The 20,008-nt window shown below is 41.7% G+C and overlaps 1 long non-coding RNA gene across 1 annotated transcript; it reads right to left on the reverse strand.

Moving 5' to 3' along the window:
* On the reverse strand, positions 1–3,812 carry LOC131920620 (uncharacterized). The gene is made up of 2 exons (XR_009381727.1): positions 3,651–3,812; positions 1–3,220 (listed from the first exon to the last, which is right to left on the reverse strand). It is a non-coding gene; the product is annotated as an uncharacterized LOC131920620 (long non-coding RNA).
* Positions 3,813–20,008: the final 16,196 nt, after the last annotated feature.

Raw genomic sequence — 20,008 nt, forward strand, 5'->3', positions numbered from 1 at the left:
TATTTTTCACCTATTTATTTATTTATTACGTGGGTGGTCCTTCAGTCTTTCTATGTAAATTCATAGGGATTTCTTGGCAGTCCTTCTGCTTGACAAGGGTAGAGTTTCCAAACCCAGCCCATACAGCCAGGAAAAACCTGAATTTACATCCTCACTCTGTTACTGTCATATGGACTTGGGCTACTCCTTTACTCTGAAAAGCTTCGTTTCTTCACCTAAAACACAGACATAGCAAAATAGCACCTGTTTTGAAGATGTGCAAATGATTTCTTCAGAACTCTTAATGTCCTATACACTCAACCAGGTTATACTAATGTTAACACCATGTTCAATGAGACAAAGATGAGGGGTGAGGTTCTGTGCACAGTACAGAGGCAGAACACCAGCTGCCCATCCATCACCTGTCCCTCCCAGGCCCATAACCAACTTATACATTATGTAGGATCTCTGAGATTTGAATCCATTTTCTTTCCTAGTTTTCAAGTCAACCCATGCCTTCTCCATCACAGTTTTCTATTTCCTGTGCAGGCTTGCTGGATAAGACCTAGATCATTTTGATGTCCATAGAAGAGGCAGATGCCACATAACCAAAGCACCTGTGTGATAATCTAATGAATTCTCCCAGCCAGGGAAGCTTATTTGCAAAGCCTTCTGGCGGCGTCCTATTAAGTATAACATCAGGCCAGCAGCCTGAGAAGTCTCAGTTCCAAGGCTGTTCTCATCTTTCTGTTTCACTTCAAGTGAGTAGTGTCCACTGCAGGAAAGGTTGTAACACACTGGTGGAGTTCTCTTGCCTAATATTGTCCCCAGATCCACACAGAAGCCAAGTTTCAGAGATCTTATATTTGACCGTCTGTTGAGACCGCTGTGTCTAACATGTTCCATCAATATCCCCAAAGGCTGTTACTGTCCTTGTGGCTGTGACTGCTTGTTTTGTACCATACAAATGTCTAGCTGTCTGACGTCCTTGGAAGAAACATCTGGGTTGGTTTAGTCTCCTTCCTCTCTACCCTTGACACCTTACAATTTGTCACTTGAGAATGCTTCTCAGCTCGCATGGGCAATGCTCTGCCTGCATAGGAGTTAAGTCTTACATCTTGGGCTGTTGTTTTGTGTGTGCTCCTGGGAGACAAGGGGTTTATTATGCTCACTGTGTTAGCCAAAGGAAAAAATGCATTAAATCATTCTAACACTGGGTGTCTCCTGGAGCTCCTGTTGGTAAATGGGCTGAGGCGATTATGGAAGGTTCTCAAAGGCCTGGGCCATGTTTCCCAGCTCCTTGATTTCCCTCCTCATCCTCCCTCCATTTTGCCCTTTCTACAGTGGTCATGCAGTGGGCCCTTAAGATTTCTGAGGCCAATTAGTAGGTTAGAGGCTATCAAGGGATGTTGACTTGTGAAATCACAGTGTTTACTGTCATATCTTAGCATTGTGAGATTTAGATTGGTTCTCTTGGAGGCTTCCTTTGAAGCCTGTTAAGGAGAGGCCATTTAGACATTGCAGGTATTTTAGATATTTCTTGAGCTCAGTGGTATTTTCAGTCCTGGGACTCCTGCAGTTTGGGAAGGCAGTCCACCTGTGAGTTGGCAGCTTCTTGTTCACCAGGCTGACTGGTGATTAGCTTTGATCATGGAGACAACATTTACCAAGGGCCAGGTTTGTCCCTGTTATTTTCAGGTACACAGAAAGACCATTTGAAGTGATTGTAGAATGAAAAACTGAGGTCTAAGACAATGGTCTTCTTCGAATTGAATTTAGGGACCTGTTAGGATGGCTCCGGTCCCAGGTGCATGGAAAGTACACTCAGTCTGCTGGTTGCAGATAGGCTGTTGGCATCTGGATAGATTCATCTGTGGGAAACACATAGTTTGAGTGAATCTAGGTAAAAATATCATCACAAGTAACCATGGGTAAGGGAAGAACTTTTCAATAGAAGGTTTGGATAGTATCAACTATGAAGATTCAGAGTCAGAAACCCATGAGATAAAATCCACCTCTTCATTTTTTTTGAGGCCAGGGCCTAGCTGCTAAAACCCTTCTGTGTTTTAGACTTTCTCCATACATATTGGGCATACAGGCATTTGGAGGTATTGTGCTGTACCTTCTTAGGAAAAAGCCTTGCTAGGTGCCAGTCGTATTGGAACAACACCAGGAACCTCAAAACAATGCAAGAACATTCTCATTCCGGAGTCCTACACCCTTGAGAAAAAACCATACGGGAATTTCTTGAGCAGATTGGCCTAAGTAGATTTTGAATTTGTTCTGATGGTATTTGAGCATTGATATCCAAGAAGGTATACTTGTTTAGATGAGTGTTGGAAATTTTGGGTGTTATACAGGATACTGTTGTAAGAGAACCACATACTTCAAGTTTTTGTTTTAGAAATACAAATCAGGTAGGGATTATTTAGCTTGTAGATGTTCCTTTTATATTACTCCATAACAGTAATCAGTTGCCACTTGGTTGTACATAAATCAACAAGACTCATAAGAAATGACACTGCTCCTTAATGAAGATGCCAGTTTTCTGGGGCAGAAAGTCCCAGGGCCAGGGTCCTTTCTGTCTTAAGACTTCTCAGACACTGTGTACCTACGAGGAACATGCCATCTGAAGAATGGTCCCTTCCAGCTGGATTTCCTATCTTCCTCTTGCAACTCTGCTGTGGCTGCTTGCATTTCTGTACCTTGGCCAAATCCCTTTTGTGAGAATCAGTGGGGTCATAGAAGGGTGAGAGACATGGATATGTGAGGAGGCTCCTATTTCTGTCAGAGAAAGAGAGATGGGAGCCCAACTCTGCAACAATATGGTGCCATTTTAAAGATGCATTATTTAACACCTTGTGCTTGCTAAGGATGCTATAATAATTACCTCAAATGGGACAGCTTGAATGGTAGGTAGTCTTACAATTCTGGATGGTAGAAATTCTAGATTAATGTTTCTACAAGGTTACAGTCTCTTGAGGCCCCTCTCCTTGGCTTGTAAGTGGTCAGCTTCTTGCTGTGATTTCCTCTAACCTTTTCACATGTGAGTCCATATGACAATGTTCAAATTTCATAGTGTTACATATCTGACCATTTCATCTGTGTCTTCGTGGGCTGGCTCTTCATCCTTCTATATTTCCCAGACACCTTTTCCTTTACGTAGTCTTCCTCAGGCACCTTGAAGAGTCTGCCATCTATGTCAAAAATGTGAATTACAGACCAACTGTCTCAGCATCACCTGGAAATATATATTAGAAATCTCACGTCCCACCTTGCTGTGACTGAAATGCTATACCTACTCCTAACATGATCTCCAAATGATTTGTGGGCCCATTAAGATTTGGGAAGTTGCTTTACTAATAAGGTCAGCACCCACTGCCTGCTTGCCATCTGCCCATCTCTAAGCTCTAGCCTCCAGATGTCTCCCAATTTCTAGTTCAAATCACTAGCAGCCTAAGACTTCTCTAGGATGTCAAACAGGCACAGCTGATTCAGTGCCCCAGCCAGTCCCCTTCTTCCTCCTCCATCTCCACCTTCTCCTCCTCCTCTTTTCCAGTGCATTCTTGTTGCACAGGTGGTGCTTCAGGCCACCCTGTATTCCTTCAGAAGTGCTAGCTCCTGTACATCCAGTCAATCCCATCTGGCTGTTGGTTTGTTTCCTTCTGTACCTCTTATCGCTGTGTCTCTTTCTCTACTCTCCTGCCCCAGTCTGGGCTTTTTATTCTCTATCCCCTGGACTAATAAAGACGACTCAAATAGATTTATTGGCATGCAGCTTTTCCTCCTGTTACTCTCATCACCTCAGCCTGGATCCTTCTGCCTCTCTGTTGCCTAGCAACACTCCTCATTGTTTAGGACTCAGCTCTGGAATCTTGTTTCCAAATCCCCACCCCCTCCAGCCCCAGGAATCCTTTTCCTTTTCTTTCTTTTCTTTCTTTTTTTCCATTTCCTAGTAACCATACTTTGGTGTTGCCACTGGAGATAAAATGCAAAGGAATGTTGTAAAGAAGAGATGAGTTATGTTCATGGAACAGCCTCTGTGATGAGGTCAATGGCCAACAGGTCCCTTGAGAGATGAACTGGGCACTTTCTTATCCTTTCCCCACACCAGGACTCTTACAGTTCAGTCATCATCAGTGATGGTGGGATGGGTTTAAGGTGGTATTTGCAGTGGGAAGCACAGCCCTAAACCATCATTTCTTGGGAATAGGGACTGTGAATGGGTCTTCTGAGAATCCCAGACCTCTCCCTGCTGGGGTCAGAGCAAGTGCTACTTAGATTCTTACCATTCCAGGTACCAACTGGACATTTGAGATAGGAAAGGCTGGAGCCATCAAGAAGTCACTTGTGGGTCTTCCTGAATGTGCAAGCTGAGTAGGGGACTGTTGGCAAGACTGATAGATAGTTTTGAATTTGTGCCCAGAAGCTGTTTGGGAAAGTATTTTTAGAAAGACAGAAATAAATACAATTAAATTAGATAGAGGTGTCAAGCACATTTTTAAAGGCTGTCCTTTGACCATTACAGCTTAGGTAATGACATCTCTTTGAATAATGGTGCTATATTTTCTAATTAAACAATCGAGTTTCTCCAATCATTACATTAACAAAGAGAAGGGCCAAAAGGCTAGGACCTAAAAGAAAAGAGATTTTTAAATGGATAGAAATGGTTGTAAAAATGAAAATGTTTTTCTCCTGATGCTTTTTAGTATTTTGTTAACACTTTGTGTCCTGGATCTGTGTGTCTATCTTTGTAATGAAATGGGTCTTCACCACTCGATGTAATAGATAGAACCTGTGGAGAGTGCACACATATATGAGCACACACACTCACACAAATGTGCACACACTCACGTAGTACGAGCAGACAGGCTTATATCTGGCTTATAGATGTGTAATTTCAAGCAGATCTTTTCATCTTTCAGAATCCCAGATTTCTCTCCCACTCTGAAGGGGAAAGGGAGGCTTCTGGTCATGGCCTTAGCTTTGACTTTGGAAGTAAAAATGAAATTACATGTAATGGATATGTATCTGTGTTACCGTCCATCCTCGTCAATATGTAAAATATTGCTTCAATTTTCTCCTTTTTCCCCAAACCAAATCAGGTGCATTTCAGCTTGCACATGTTTCAAAAAAAAAAATTCAGTGTGGCAATGCACCTTTCTTCAGGCTGTTGCCGGAGTTAGAGGAGAATTACAAGCAGTTTCCCACACTGAGGACACCACCCTGAGGTTTTCCTTGCCTCGAAGCACAGAGTGAAGCTCTATGCTGGTAGCACCCATTTCCCTATTAGGAGTACACCGAGCTGTGTGTGTATGTGTGTGACTATGTGTGATTATGTGTGACCGTGTGTGACTGTGTGGCTGTGTGTGACTGTGTGTGTGAGACTGTGTGTGACTGTGTGACTTTGTGGCTGTGTGTAACTGTATGACTGTGTATATGGGTGTGTGATTGTGTGTGTGTGACCATAGCTCTGTGTAATTCTCTGTGTGTGACTATGTCATTGTGTGTGTAAGAGATTGTATTTATCTGACTTTCTTTCTCTGTGTGTGTCTCTGTCTCTGTCTCTGTGTGTGTGTGTGTGTGTGTGTGTGTGTGTGTGTGTGTATGTGTATGTGTATGTGTGTGTTAAGCTATTATTATAATGCTACTTATGTTGCAGTCAGGATAGTGTAGTCTGGATATGCTTCACTAACACTGCTGCCAAAACCAAAGTTCATTTACCCCTCACTTGAACAGGCCAGTTACTTAAGGACAAAATGATGGGACAAGGAAAAAGACTTACTTGGAAAACAAGCAACCCAAAGAAGGTGGGAAAGCCCACCTCGGGGCATGTTGAGGGCTTTTATAGGGAAGGCCTATAGAAGGGGCGGGCATGGCTAGAAGGACCCATGACTGGAGACCTCTAAGCACAGCCCTGGGGACCCGGAATGGGTCACTAGCTTAGTTTCCCTATTTTGGGTTTTTGCTTTTTGAAAGAGGATCGCACTATGTCGAGGAGGTTCTCCTTGAACTTGCTGCAATCCTCCAGCCTCTACATGCCCAAGAATTACAGCATGCTCCACTTACCTTGTTAGTCATCCTTGAAGGAGAAGAGGGTGCTTTGGTGAGCTCAGGTCAAATCTGCCTTGTATTACAGTTCCAGTCAAAGTATTCTTTAAATGATTACTATGTCTACATGAAAGATGGGACAAAAATCTGCCCCAAAGTTCAAGACAGCGAGGTCGACAGATACAATATGAAGGCAGAGATGCCTAACATTTTTATCCCACTGCACTAATGCAAGGGGTACCCTCAGGCCCAAGAGAAAAGTTGTAGTTTTTAGAAAGAATGAACCCTGAAAACTGTTGTGGGCCACCGTTGTCACATAACTCACATGGCAGGGGTATTGTCTACAGCAAAGCCAGTGGGAGACGCAACTAAAAGCAAAAGAAGCCAGAGGGTCAACTTAGGTTTTCCCTTGACTCTAGTACAAAAGGAAGGCTTCAGTGGGTGTGTGTGGGAGTCAGATGGATAGAACCAGCAGGCCTGGTGAGTAATCTGTGACCGTGGGCAATGAGGTTTCACTGGGGGAAACTCTTTTACTCCCTGGGGTGAGCTTGTTAGAAATAGACCTTTGGTAGCAACACTGGAAGTGTGAGGACCAACAAGTATGTGTTAGAGATGTCGTTCACCATTGGAGGAGTTCTACACGGCCTCAGGGCAGTGCTTCAGGGCATGATGGGAGGTCTTTGGTTAACTCTCTGCCTTGTTTCACAGCTCAAAACCATCTCCTTGGGGAACATTTGTGGGCTTTGTTTCCATTTTTGCTTTTGCTTGCACAGATCACAGATAGGCAATTGTTCTAAAATCACTCACGCTGAGCACACAGTTCCTCCTCTCAGCTCCTCTGGCTCCCATCTCTGGGGCTGGCAGTTGAGTAACCTGCAGGCATCCTACTTTGAACCTACTGCTCACTGCTCTGTGATTCTTCTTCCTGGGCCTCCTTAGCCAATGGCAAGTCTGAAGAGTGTGCTGCTGGTCATGTCATCCCTGCTCCCAGTTACCTGTGCAGCTTTGATCAATGTCTTAACCCTGAACTTCTATTTAATCTGTTAAAGGAAAACACAGTGAAAACACTACATGCTCTACAGTAGAAGATGAAAGGCCAAGGGTACAGAACATGAGCCATAGTGATAATGTTGGTTTCCTTCTCTTCCTCTTCTACCCTTTCCAGGGTCTCCTGGGAACATCACTGGAAGACTGTCTCACTTTAGTCTGCATGAATAGTTTCACTAAACTGGAGAGGGGATAGATCGAAATATCAAAATAATCAGAGTTCTATGAATACATGAGAAGTGGGCAGGCCTTTTCCCTTTCCAAACAACCTTTAGTGTGCACTTGGTACACATAGATCATGGCAGATTGGGTTGATGAGTTCTCCAGGAGACACACAATACTACTGTGCACAGGCCTGCCTCTACAACAACCAGAGTCTTTGTCAGCCTTTTACACATCTCTATGCCATGTTTCATCCAGCTCCCAGAGAGGCTTGCAGAGCTGCCTTGAGCAGGGAAGATGGCTTTTGTTTGCAGACGACTTAGGGCTTCCTGTGTTTGCAGTGATCTTGACCAAGTGATGCTGGTGGAAAACTCCTGTTCGGGTTAATGATGAGAGTTTCAGCTTTGACCATACATCATAACCCTCAGAACAGTGCATCAAAACAGAATTCTGGCCCCATCAGAACTTCTCATCAGTAGGCCCTGGGGTTAGGGGTGGGGAACTGAGGTCTTCATTTCTAATACTTCCAAATGAAATTGATGCTGTTTGTTCAGGTCTTACATTGAGAACACAGGTCTTGGGGAGGAGTCATAACTTTACCTGCATCTTAGGGTCACTTGGGGGAGCTTTAAAAATTCAAAGGCCAATCTGTACCTCAGATCAATTTAGTCTGAATAGCTAAGGGGTGGGACTTGGGCTCCATTTGTTTTAAAATCTCTCTTGATGACTCTTAGATGCAGACATGATTGACAACGAGCCTGATGAAATTTGGAAGATCTAGTCTCAAAACCCAGGTGTTACTATGGGGTGATGGTAGATGGATTATATCAATGACCCTCAAATATGTCATAGGGAGGTGCTGTAATGTCCAACTCTCTGTGAGCATGCGCTGGGCAAAGCAATCTTAGTGTGTTCCTCATTCAAAAACTTAATAAGTATGCTGGATTTTTACATTTGTTCCAACTGGGCATGGTGGATAATATGAAGGAAAGAGTTTTACAGAGCACGTTGAGGTTGCTAGTTAAGTATGCTGGCTTTGGGGTTGACTGTTAGCCAGCATCCAGCAGCTTGGCTTGGAGAATTCCTCCATGTTACTAACTGAAAAGATTGCTGGATATGCCAAAAAGCATTCAGCTCTGCTGAGGTAGCTTGTCATGATGGCTGTGCAAATAGTGTGAGTGTTGGAGACTATATGTTGAAGAGACCAGATACCTGGGTGACCAGCCCTTCATGAAAACCTTGGCATCTGAGTCTTTAGTGTGCTTATTGGGCAGAACACTGTACGTGTTCCATTTCATTGCTGGAGAAAGGAACACATTTTACATGACCATCCCCTGGGGAGAAAGAGAGCATGGGAATCTTGACTCTGGATTCTTCTGAATCTGTGTTCTTTCCACTCTGATCCTGCCATGTATTGTAACACGAATTGTTAGAAGGTCTTATTAATAAAAACAAACCCAGAGCCAGGTTGTTGGGGTGAATGCTGAAAGATCAGAGAGACAAAACAGGCCACAGCTAACCTCACCTCGCTAACTTCTCAGTCAATCCTGTTTCCTCAAACTGGAAGCCTCTCAGTCCTCATCCAGAATGAATCTCAGCTGAATTGCTGCTCAAAAGCCTAAAAGCTTAACCAGGCTCTAGTTCCTGGTCCTCATGCCTTATATATCTTTCTGCTTCCCACCATCACTTCTTGGGATTAAAGGCATGTGTCATCATGCCTGGCTGTTTCCAGTGTGGCTTTGAACACACTGAGATCCAGGTGGATCTCTGCCTCTGGAATGCTAGGATTAAAGGTGTGTGTGCCACCATTTTCTGGCCTCTATGTCTGTCTAGTGGCTGTTCTGTTCTCTGACCCCAGATAAGTTTATTAGGTGCACAATATATTTGGGAACACAATCACCACAATGTATCCTTTTATTTGATAAAGAGTAGATGATATTACAATTGACTTAATTCCCTGAGTCCTTTCATTGATAATAAAATATTTGTGGTACCTTAAAAACAACATGACATTTGAAAAAGTACAGTTAGATATAAGTGTTGGTATGGAACATACACCATGCTTAGTTATTATGGTCAGCACATGGATTAGGATAGGGTTGGTTAACAGATTTAGGAAAAGGATATCAGGCAGGTTTGATATTTCTAAAATGACGTGGAGGATTGGGATGAACACAGAAGGAGTTGGGGCAGATGAGACAGAATAACATCATCTACAGGAAGGCAAGGACAAGGCAAGGATGCTTACACCAGGCTCCTGAATCCTCACAGTGGGCATTTCCTGATCTTCAACATCCTGCACATGTGTGTAACAGCAGAACCCCTTTGAGGGCCACAGCTACTAAGGGACATCACTTTCCCTGCTGTCTCATCCTTGTCTCAAAACAAGGACTAGTCCTCCTGAGTCCCAACTCATTCACAAGGGGAAGGATGGAAAGAGGGGTATGAAGGAAGAGCCTGCGTATCAAAAGACAGGGGCATTCTATAAGGGTCCTTAGTGTCCTGAGCAGACTAGGCTACAGTCTTCTCGTCTGTGAGGTGCTGTGAAGTGGGGATCATGCTTGATGATATGCACTGGTGGGAAGACCAACACAACGTGTCAAAGAATACTGGCTCACTAGAGCTCAGAAGGCAACACAGACTCTCATCTGCCCATTTAACAGAGGAGGAAACAGGAATGCAGAGGAACTATAACCTGGCTCTTTTATTCAGATAAGATCAAAAGCATGTTTCTGCAATCACATGGTTCTGTCCTTTACATACACAGGCAAGCACAGAGCCATGCCTGCTACCATACACCGAGTGTCTAAGTGTCTGCAGTGTTCAACCCACTTCCTGTGATGGCTCAGTTGACCCTCACAGCAGTCAAAGACTGAACACTGATAGATGACCTGCTCAAGGTGATTCAATGCCAGCCTTCAGTTTTAAAGCATGTTTGTTTCCCAGACTTCCTTTCTCTTGTGCTGTCTCTTAGGGCAATAAGGAAATAGGTAGTACTTTCTCAGTGCTGACTGGATTCCAGGTACCATACCAAGTGCTGTATACTATCTCATTTAATCCTTACCACAATGCCAGACTTGAGTCATGACTTCATCCAATTTCATCCTAAGGCAACACGGTTCTTTGTTAAATCAGCAGTAAGTGTGGTAAATGATTAAATCTCCATGCCAGCCCCAGGATCCCAGAAATAAGCCAAATGCTGGTGACTGATATTACGGCTCTGATTTAGGACAGCCTTGCAGTCAAAGCCTTTTGTAAAATTGGGCAGTTAGGCATTTACTGGCTGAAATGAGCCTCTGGCCCAAGAACTTGTGGAAGTGATGATGGTTTCCGTCTCCTTCCCAAACAACTGGAACATCAATCTGAGTGTGATTTCTAGCCTTGGCTCTCTCAGGATTCATGCAACTTATTTAAAGTCTCTGAGCCAGGTCCCTCTTTTAAATAATGCATAGATATATGTATACATACATATATCTCTATATACACATATATATGACTAATAAAGAATCTGCCTTCTTCAGTATTGAGATTATTTAACCACTAGTCAGACAAAGACGTTGGTCTTTTAAGGTGAACAACCATGGAGTCCATTGTTGTGGGAAAGTTAAAGGCAGTTCAGAGTGTCTCTGGAAGCCACAAAGGTGGCACTTTTTATACTGTAGAGAACATGAACTTAGCAGAGGAGAGCTCCTGGAGGTAGATGGCCCGAGGGTTCCACCACTTGCTAGCCATGTGGGCTTGGGGACATTTTCTAGTTTCAATGTGTCCTTCTCAATTTGAAAAAAAAGAGAGAATAATTCTCCCCACTTAGTTCATCTGGATTAAGTACCATGAAAGGCATCTGACAACATTTGAGCATTCATATGTGCTATCAATCAAATCTTGTCCACATTATATGTGGACATTATTTGATTTGACTGTGGCCACATGGTTTTGTGAGTCTCCAGTTCACAAATGGGGAGATTAAGGCTCCAAGAACTAAGTTCTGATTTAAAGTCAAAATGAGATCCCTTTAGACTCCCAAGTTAAAGTGTCCCCACGAGGTCATGCTAAGAAAAGTGTTACAGAAGATGGACTAGGGGCTTGACTAGCATGTCTAGTACTGAGTTTAATCTCCAGCACTGCATACATGAGCCTAGGGAGTACACGTCTGTAATCCTCACAGCAGGGAGGTGATGGGTGGACAATCAGAAATTCGATAGTCAGTTTGAAGCTAGCCTGGGCTACAGGAGGCCCTGTCTCAGAAAGAAAAAGACAAAAAGAAAGACTAAAAACTGAGTCAGGGAAGGAAGAATTTTAGTGAAAAGGCTCCTGTCACAAAAAAAGAACAAGAAAAAAATGAATGAAGGAAGGAGGAAAGGAAAAACGGAACAGTCCAAAAATCAATGTTACAACAGCCACCACTCCATGTATAAATGGAGCATAGACCATACAGGTAGAAATAGGTGCATATTTGGTGACTCTTTCAGGCTGTGAGGACTAGCTGTTATTTTTTAGGAATCTTTCCAGACACCTGAGAATCCCATGACAACTTTTAATTGATTGGGGCAACAATTTTTACCCCTTAATAATTGGTAATCACTATACTGGAAAACAATCCAAACTAATAGATATTTGTGAATTGTGATGTGGGAAGAGGCTGGTGGGATAAGGAGAAGAAACAAAATTCCTCTGATATACTTTTCCATTGTTTTTAATATTTTTAATTATGTGTCTGTGTGTGCATTTTACTGCAGGTGTCCATGGAGGTCAGAGGCATCCAATACCCTGGAGCTAGAGTTATAGATGGTTGTGAGCTACCTGATGTGGGTGCTGGGAGTGAAACTCAGGTCTTCTGGAAGAGCAGCAAGTACTCTGAAGCACTGGACCATCTCTCCAGCTCCCTTCTGTACAGTACCATTTTAAAGCTTTTTCAAAATTGAAAACAGAGAAAAGAAATGAATTCTATGTCAAACTGACAGCCTAGCCACACAAAAACCAAGTCTATTTTATGGGGCTTTCAAACACTGTAATCTTCAGTGGGAAATATTTTAGGGATACAAAGAATTACAAAGAAATGTTAAACATTCATAAATGTTTTTATTATCAATAGTAATTTCAATATTAATATTTTGAAGTTGTTTCTTTGTAATGTTGGGCAGAGCAAATGCATAGTTATGTTAATGCTCCCAGAAGTCAGCATTTTCATTGTATGCAAAAGTACAATTAAAAAGTAAAAGTCATTAACTGAGGCCACTATAATGTTGAAATTGAATAGAAGTACCGCTAAGAAAACAGACTGCATGCCACGCATCGAATCGTGCTTTGACCAGCCACAGACCTCAGATACGATGGTAGGTCTTTAAGAGTCTAACAGAGCTGAAGTCTAAACTGGAGGATGGAGAAGAGAGATGTGAGATGCAGGCTTCTGGATATGACATGGTGAGCCCACTCAGGAACTCCCGGCAGCTGTGGATACCTGTACAAGATCGAGACAGCCAGAATTCTGACATAGATGAGGGTGGTGTTCCCCAGCCCCCACCCCTTCCTGAGGGGCTATTAGTTCTTGATAGCTGCTGAGAGAGAGAGAGAGAGAGAGAGAGAGAGAGAGAGAGAGAGAGAGAGAGAGAGAGAGAGAAAGAGAGAGAAGAATTATTTTTTTGAGGTTGTGGCCACTGGCAGAATTTTCAAACTCTAGGGTGTGGACCTGACTTTATGCACACACGAGCAAGACTAACTGAGTTAATTAACTTATCCAAAACAGAACAAAACAAAACATGAAGTTGGGAAGAGCTGTGTTAGGAGAGATATTGGGAGAGTAGGAGAGGGGAAATGGTGGGCGATATGGTATTTCATTGTATATATGTATGAAATTCTTAACAACAACGACACAAAACAGGTGAACATCTCCTGAGGAAGGATACTATAAATTGCTGTTGGCTTCCATACGAGTGTGTAAATGCACATATGAAATAACACATAAATATGCACCTGCAAACACTGGAACATGCATAAACACTAAATAAATCACTAAATAAGTCAACACTTTATTAAATAGTATAAATAAATACATTTTTAAAAATTTTATTTATTTATTATTTACAGTGTTCTGTCTGAATGTATGTCTGCAGGCTCCAGGTCTCATTATAGATGTTTTAAGCCACCATGTGGTTGCTAGGAATTGAACTCTGGACCTCTGGAAGAGCAGCCAGTGCTCTTAACCTCTGAGCCATCTCTCCAGCCCCCATAAATATTGTTTTGACAGTTGTTTCATATATAGGTTGAATAAAATCCTTGTCATATTTAAAAGAAGGTAAAGAAACATCCTTTGGCACCTCCATTGTAAGGTCATGGCACTAACACAACACCCATGTGTTTATAGTGGTCCTAGTGTAAACACACTGGCTGTGCTGCCAGTCCAGGAGAGCAGAGAGCACACAGCTGTATTCTGCATATTGTTTTGTACTTTCTAAGCATTAGTTTAACATATATCCCTTCTACTAAGTAAAAAGGAGTCTTCCACGATACTACTAGCAGCCTCAGCAAGTGCTGTCACGTCTTTTATTTGCATCAAGTGGCCACATCAATTGATTGCCATAGACCATCTAGATTTGCAGACATTCGTTTACTCTGTGACAATTGTGTAATGAGGAAATCACAGAGATGTCCTTCTCAGAATGCGTCCCTACCGATAAGTGATGTGTGACTATTTCTATGCACATGTCCATACAGATAACTTACATACACACACACACACACACACACACACACACACACACAGAGAGAGAGAGAGAGAGAGAGAGAGAGAGAGAGAGAGAGAGAGAGAGAGAGACAGAGAGAGACAGAGAGACAGACACACACACACACACACACACACACACACAGACACACACACAGACAGAGAGATTTTTTTTCCTACTCTAGCCATAGATACAGAAACAATGAGAACTCTTATCTTGTAAAGCACAGACATTAATGTCCACAGTCAAAAAGATTATGTGGAAAAAGGCAAATTTCTCATTTGATGTCAAAATATGGTGGTGGGGTGGGATAGATTGGAGGTGATAAAAGACAAACTAGAGCCAATTTATGCCAAAAAAAGCAAGAATACTTTCAAAGTTTCAGAGTACCATATTAAACAGACCAGGGAGCCAGCTTAAGATGTATCATAACATGTCACAAGAATTTGAACATAGTAATTAGAAACCTATGAGTCGGTAAGAATATTTTTTTGAAAAAAAGAAACTCATCATTTGAGGTAAATTTTTGAAAACTAATTACTTTGGAAATTGCTAATTATATAAACAGTTAAACATTTAATTTATGCTTCCAGAAGAAGCATGGATTGTTTTGGCATTGATAGAGAAGTCTCAATTGATGGGTGAAATCTCTGCTTTATACAAGAATGTTATTAATGGGGGCTGGAGAAGGCAGTTAAGAACACTTGCTGCTCTTGCAGAAAAGGTAGTTTCAGTTCCCAGCACCTGCATCTACCAAAGGTGCACAACTGCCTGTAACTCCAGTTCCAGCGTGATCCATTGCCTGCTGCATGCCTCTTCTGGCACATGTATATACATGGTACACACGAATACATTCAGGTGTTTGTGTGTGTGTGTGCCAGTTCCATTCAGCAAGATAAACAGTAAGTTGACACCCAAACCAAACAAGAAACATAACAATGAAGCCAATGCCCAACATGGTACCCACCTTTATAAGAATGACTGTGAAGTCGTTTCTCATCAGACTAAAAATAGGTTAAAGATTCTATGAAATTACTGGAGGAAAATGGACAGAGGCAAAAACATACATTTTGTTTCAAGTCAAATGCATGTTCTTGAATTGGGATGGATAATTGGGAGGATTGCAACTGAATTTTTTATTTACTTAAAGATTTCACATCCCCACCCCAAGCAGATAATTCCTTTATTCATCTGCTGTTTCTTCTTGGAGGAAGAATGGAATAGTTATTCCTTGTGGCCAGTACCACAATGCAGTTTGTCACACAGCAGAGCTCACAGCCCTCCAAGACTAGTGCAACACTGGAGTAGTGTTAAGACCCACACTACTGTGGGCTATCTTCTGCTGAGGTGGACTCTTGGCTTAAGGTCACCATAACCAGGCAGAATAACATTCAAATAGAAATGAGTCTGTAGACATACCCGCCCATCCCCACATTAATAGTGAATAAGCAAAAAGTATTCAACCTTACTGGTCATCAGAGAAATGTAAATGAAATGAGATTTCATTTCACCTCAGTCAGAATGGCTATAACTAAGAAATACATAACAATGAATCCTGGTAAGAGTATGGACAAATACTAAGTCAGAGTGGGAATGCACAGTAGTTCTGGCACTGTGGAAGTTAGTTGGAAGCTTCCTTAAAAAATTCAAAATAGATCTAGCATATAGCACATCTATCCTATTCCTGGGTATCTACTGAAAGACTCTAAGTTAATATACCACATATGTATATATGACACGAAGGTAGAAGTGAAAATCTCTAGGGAATGAAGAGAACTAACCACAGGGACACAAAAAAAAAAAAAGGGAGGGGATATATGGGGTAGAGTATTTTCAATGTGTCTTTTATACTTGTAAAAAATGTCTATCTGAAATCCTATGCTATGTTCAATAATTATATGCAAATTAAAATATTATTAAGAAGGAAAAAAAAGAAATTAGGTATGTGTGTCTCTGCCTAGTATTTTGGTTATTTTGGAGGCTTCATGCATCTTAGCTTAGGATCGAGGGCTATTGTGATGTGCTCAGTTGTTGTGAAGTTGCTTCCTTCTTGTTGGACACTATCTTTACCATCTTGAGTCAGAGCACTTGTCCTCACCTGCAAAAAATCCTAAGATCAGGCCTATCAATTCCATCCTAGGAGAGTGGGAAGGGCAGGAAGGGTCTTTAGACCCTCATCTGAGCTTCCAACTACTTCCTCCCCCATATCGATTCTCCTTCTTGAAATGTGTAGCATCCTGCCCTAGCTGCACATGTTTGGGATGTCAGGAGTATATAGGACACAGAAAGTTGACTGGGTTTAGGATTCCAGCACTGCATCTTTCCTAAGTTATCACTCATGGGAGAGTGGGGCTTTTTGGTGATGCAAGTAACTCCAAATAAACTCATTGGTTTGACAAGCTGAGTGTGTGTGGGATGGTTTCTCTGTATTATCAGTGCCCTATCTGGGGTAAATAGGCATTTCTGTACATCTCTCCAGGAAAAGTAGTGAACACCAAGTGTTGATTTATACCACCCTGCTGTGGGATGTTTTGTATGTTAAATGTGTTGCTCTGATTGGTTAATAAATAAAACACTAATTGGCCAGTAGCCAGACAGGAAGTATAGGCGGGTCAAGGAGAGAGGAGAATTCTGGGAACAGGAAGGCTGAGTCAGAGAGATGCTGCCAGCCACTGCCATAAGAAGCAGATGTTAAGATACCAGTAAGCCACGAGCTATGTAGCAACTTATAGATTAATAGAAATGGGTTAATTTAAGATATAAGAACAGTTAGCAAGAAGCCTGCTACAGCCATACAGTTTGTAAGCAATATAAGTCTCTGTGTTTACTTGGTTGGGTCTGAGCAGCTGTGGGACTGGTGGTGAGAGAGATTTGTCCTGACCGTGGGCCAGGCAGGAAAACTCTAGCTACACCACCCCTACACTGAGTTCAGAGCAAACTCTTGGGCTTCATGCCCTCTCCTACTCCCTTAGCAAATGAAGTCCTTACCCATCCTCTGTCGCTGGAGGTTGGAGTGGTGTGATGAAGGCAGTTCCTTCATCATGGCATAGGTTGATACCACATGGAGTCATGTTTGAGTTTAATAACTGTATCTTCATAGTCTCCGAGGGGTACCCAGGTCCATGCCACAGCTGGTGATGACAAGGACAGACACTCATCAAAAGAGAAGCTCAAAACTCATGTAGGATGAGTCTTACATGTAGCCTAAGAAGCTTTCACACCTCAGCTGCGAGATGTCTGGGGAAGGACAATATATAGCTGGTCCAAACTTTTGCCTCATTGCTTTGAGTTTTCAAGAATTTTCATCCCTCACTTTTTTTTCTTTTTCTAAAGATTTATTTACTTTAGTTCTCTATGTATATGTGTGCCGATTATGAACTGCCTATATTTCATTTTTTTCCCTGATGAAATCTACCCGACATCTATATATACCCTATATATTCAAGCTCCTGTAAAATGGTTCCTCTATGTGCCCATCTTCCAGGGTGCAGCAGAATTCACTCTAACTTTGCGGGTTAGCAAAATAGAGCCAATATCACTTCTCATCTCTGAAGGTAGTCAAAGGGTTAATTCACTAAGCAATGATTAAAAATAACACCTGAGTTATTTCAGAGCCATTTGCTTAAAGAGCCTGGCAGAACTACTGAAACAATGTTCTTAAAAGCTTTTTCAGGCCTTCAACCCCCCAGAGATCATTCAAGGAGAAGAATAAAACTTTATCTGATGAAATGAGAGCTGGAGGAGGATGTGATAAGAAGTGTTAAATGACTGTATCAAATAGAGACTCTGCTAAATGTCTCTGACATAGGTTGAAAGAAAAACGACACCGTGAGAATCGACACAGTCATTCAAGACTGGAGGGGGCATTCGGAATTGGCCAGATAGCCACAAAGTTTTGAGGACCACATTAATTAAAGCAATACATGACAGGTGATGTCTCCCAGAGGAGCTGTGGCTCATCTTTAGATGACTTGATAGTTAGGCATTGTTCATCTCTCTAGGCTATATAGTGTCCTGATCTGAAGAATAGGAATAATTCTACCTCAAGAGGTTGTTCAAAGGAGCAGATGAGAAAGTTAATTTAAATATCTCAGAATGTAGCCTACAGTTAGTTCTCAATGAACTTGCTAGTCTCAAATCTGGCTAAGTGCTTTCCCAAGGAAGCCTGAAGTACCTACTATGTGTTATGGATTGTGATAAGATAAAATCTACTGGCTAGGCTTCTTGTTGAACTCACTGGATCTGTTTCAGTAAATTTAGCAGCAGAATAATATGTTTTTTAAAAAGATACCTGGTGGTTAATGGAACCTTAGGAAGGCCAGTTGTTGGTCAGAACTGGTAGCCACAATGCTAGTAACTACCACAGTGCACCTTCTGCTGCCAATGAGAAGAGGCTTCTCAGCCTGTAGTCATTCCTGAAAGCTAGCTAGACCTTTATCTTGTTGGAATGTATTCCACATGACTTTCATCTCTTTGAGATACAGCATCATCTTAAGTCTCCCATGAAGTCATTTGATTGGAGATTAGTTCAAATGCCTAGATGTTCTAGCTACAAGGGAATTGAGAAACATGATTTTCTGAGTTTCAACTGGGTTTTAAAGTGAGTGTCTGCGTTTTATCCAAAACCATGATAAATATCTACTGGACCTTGTCTTTGATTTCCACAAATCAATTTAGTGATGACAAAACTGTGAATAAATTGGTACAATGCCAGGACTATTGAAGCTTCTAATATTGAACAAATATTTACTTTTGTAGCCATCTGCGTGATATTAGACATGGTGACATGACCTGATTTAGTCTAAGAAACTGTGTATGGAAATGATGATTTGGCAGATGCAAAGGGTTTTTAAGAGGTAGCTTAGATTTTTCTCATGTTTCCCTTCTTTAGCAGGAGAATTTTATTTTCCATGGGCAGGAACTTTAGCTTGGATACTTAAATCCAGAAGCCATGCACGTTCAACCCTAATGCAAGTGTAGCCTGGCATAGCCATAGAACTAACACTATAGCTCCCATATGAGCAGGAAACAGATATTTGTTGTTATAACCCTTGGACATTTTTGTACATCATTGTTATATACAGATCTTACCAATACAAGAAAATGGTGGAGGATACAATTGCCTACATCAAATTCTGAAGGAATCATAGGAAACAATGCACAATGAGACCATGTTAGGAATGAATCATAGAGGAGGTGACTTTAGAAAGAGTTTGGGGAGCATTTAAGATTCATCTAGGCAGAAAGGTATTGGAAGATAATTTCAGAATGAAATATTCATTGTCAAAAGCTCCAAGAGTGGAATCAAGCACGTTTTGGGAAATCCAATGGATCAGTTCTAGTGTGTCTCAGACTGTGGCAATGTAAGTATCACGTGATGTCTCTGAAAAGCAGTGACACTCTCTGACTTACTGCCTCTACTTTTTTTTTGTCTTGCTGCACTTCTGAGTATCATCACAAAAGATGCATGCTAATGAAGTCTCACTCAAGGTTGATATCTCAATAATTTTTTTTCTAAAATATGAAAGTAAACTTTTAGGTACTAAAAGTTTAAAAACTAATTTTCTACATGCTACCAACTTTATGTGCCCTTTGTCATTGACACCACTAGTCATCTCTGGAATATTCCTTCTTTTTTGCTTTGTTGGCAACAGAACCACAATGTGAGGAACTACTGTGCACAGTTAAAAATGTCCCTCCTCCAGCCTCCTCTGCAGATATTTCCTGGGTGTCTGTATGAGTAGATCTTGGCCATTGAAATGTAGAAATGTCAAGTTCACTGGGTGGTACTTTCAGAAAGGCTTTTATTTTTTTTTTCTGATGCAAAAAGATTTGACCAGAAGGTACCCCTTTGCTTTCTATTTCCTTTTTTTTTTTTTTCCTTCTGGAGCATGGTTTAGTACCTGAAAGCAGAGCGGCTGCCTTGGGCTTACTGGGATGAAGAGAGTATATGCTAAGGATAACAAAGCACAAATCTAGAAGGAGCTTGTTCCTGTGGCCCCACTTATAGCCACTGAGGCCCAGATTCTATTTCTGGCTAAGATCAAGGG

This window comes from Peromyscus eremicus, chromosome 10 (genome assembly GCF_949786415.1).
Source record: "Peromyscus eremicus chromosome 10, PerEre_H2_v1, whole genome shotgun sequence".
NCBI lineage: Eukaryota > Metazoa > Chordata > Mammalia > Rodentia > Cricetidae > Peromyscus > Peromyscus eremicus.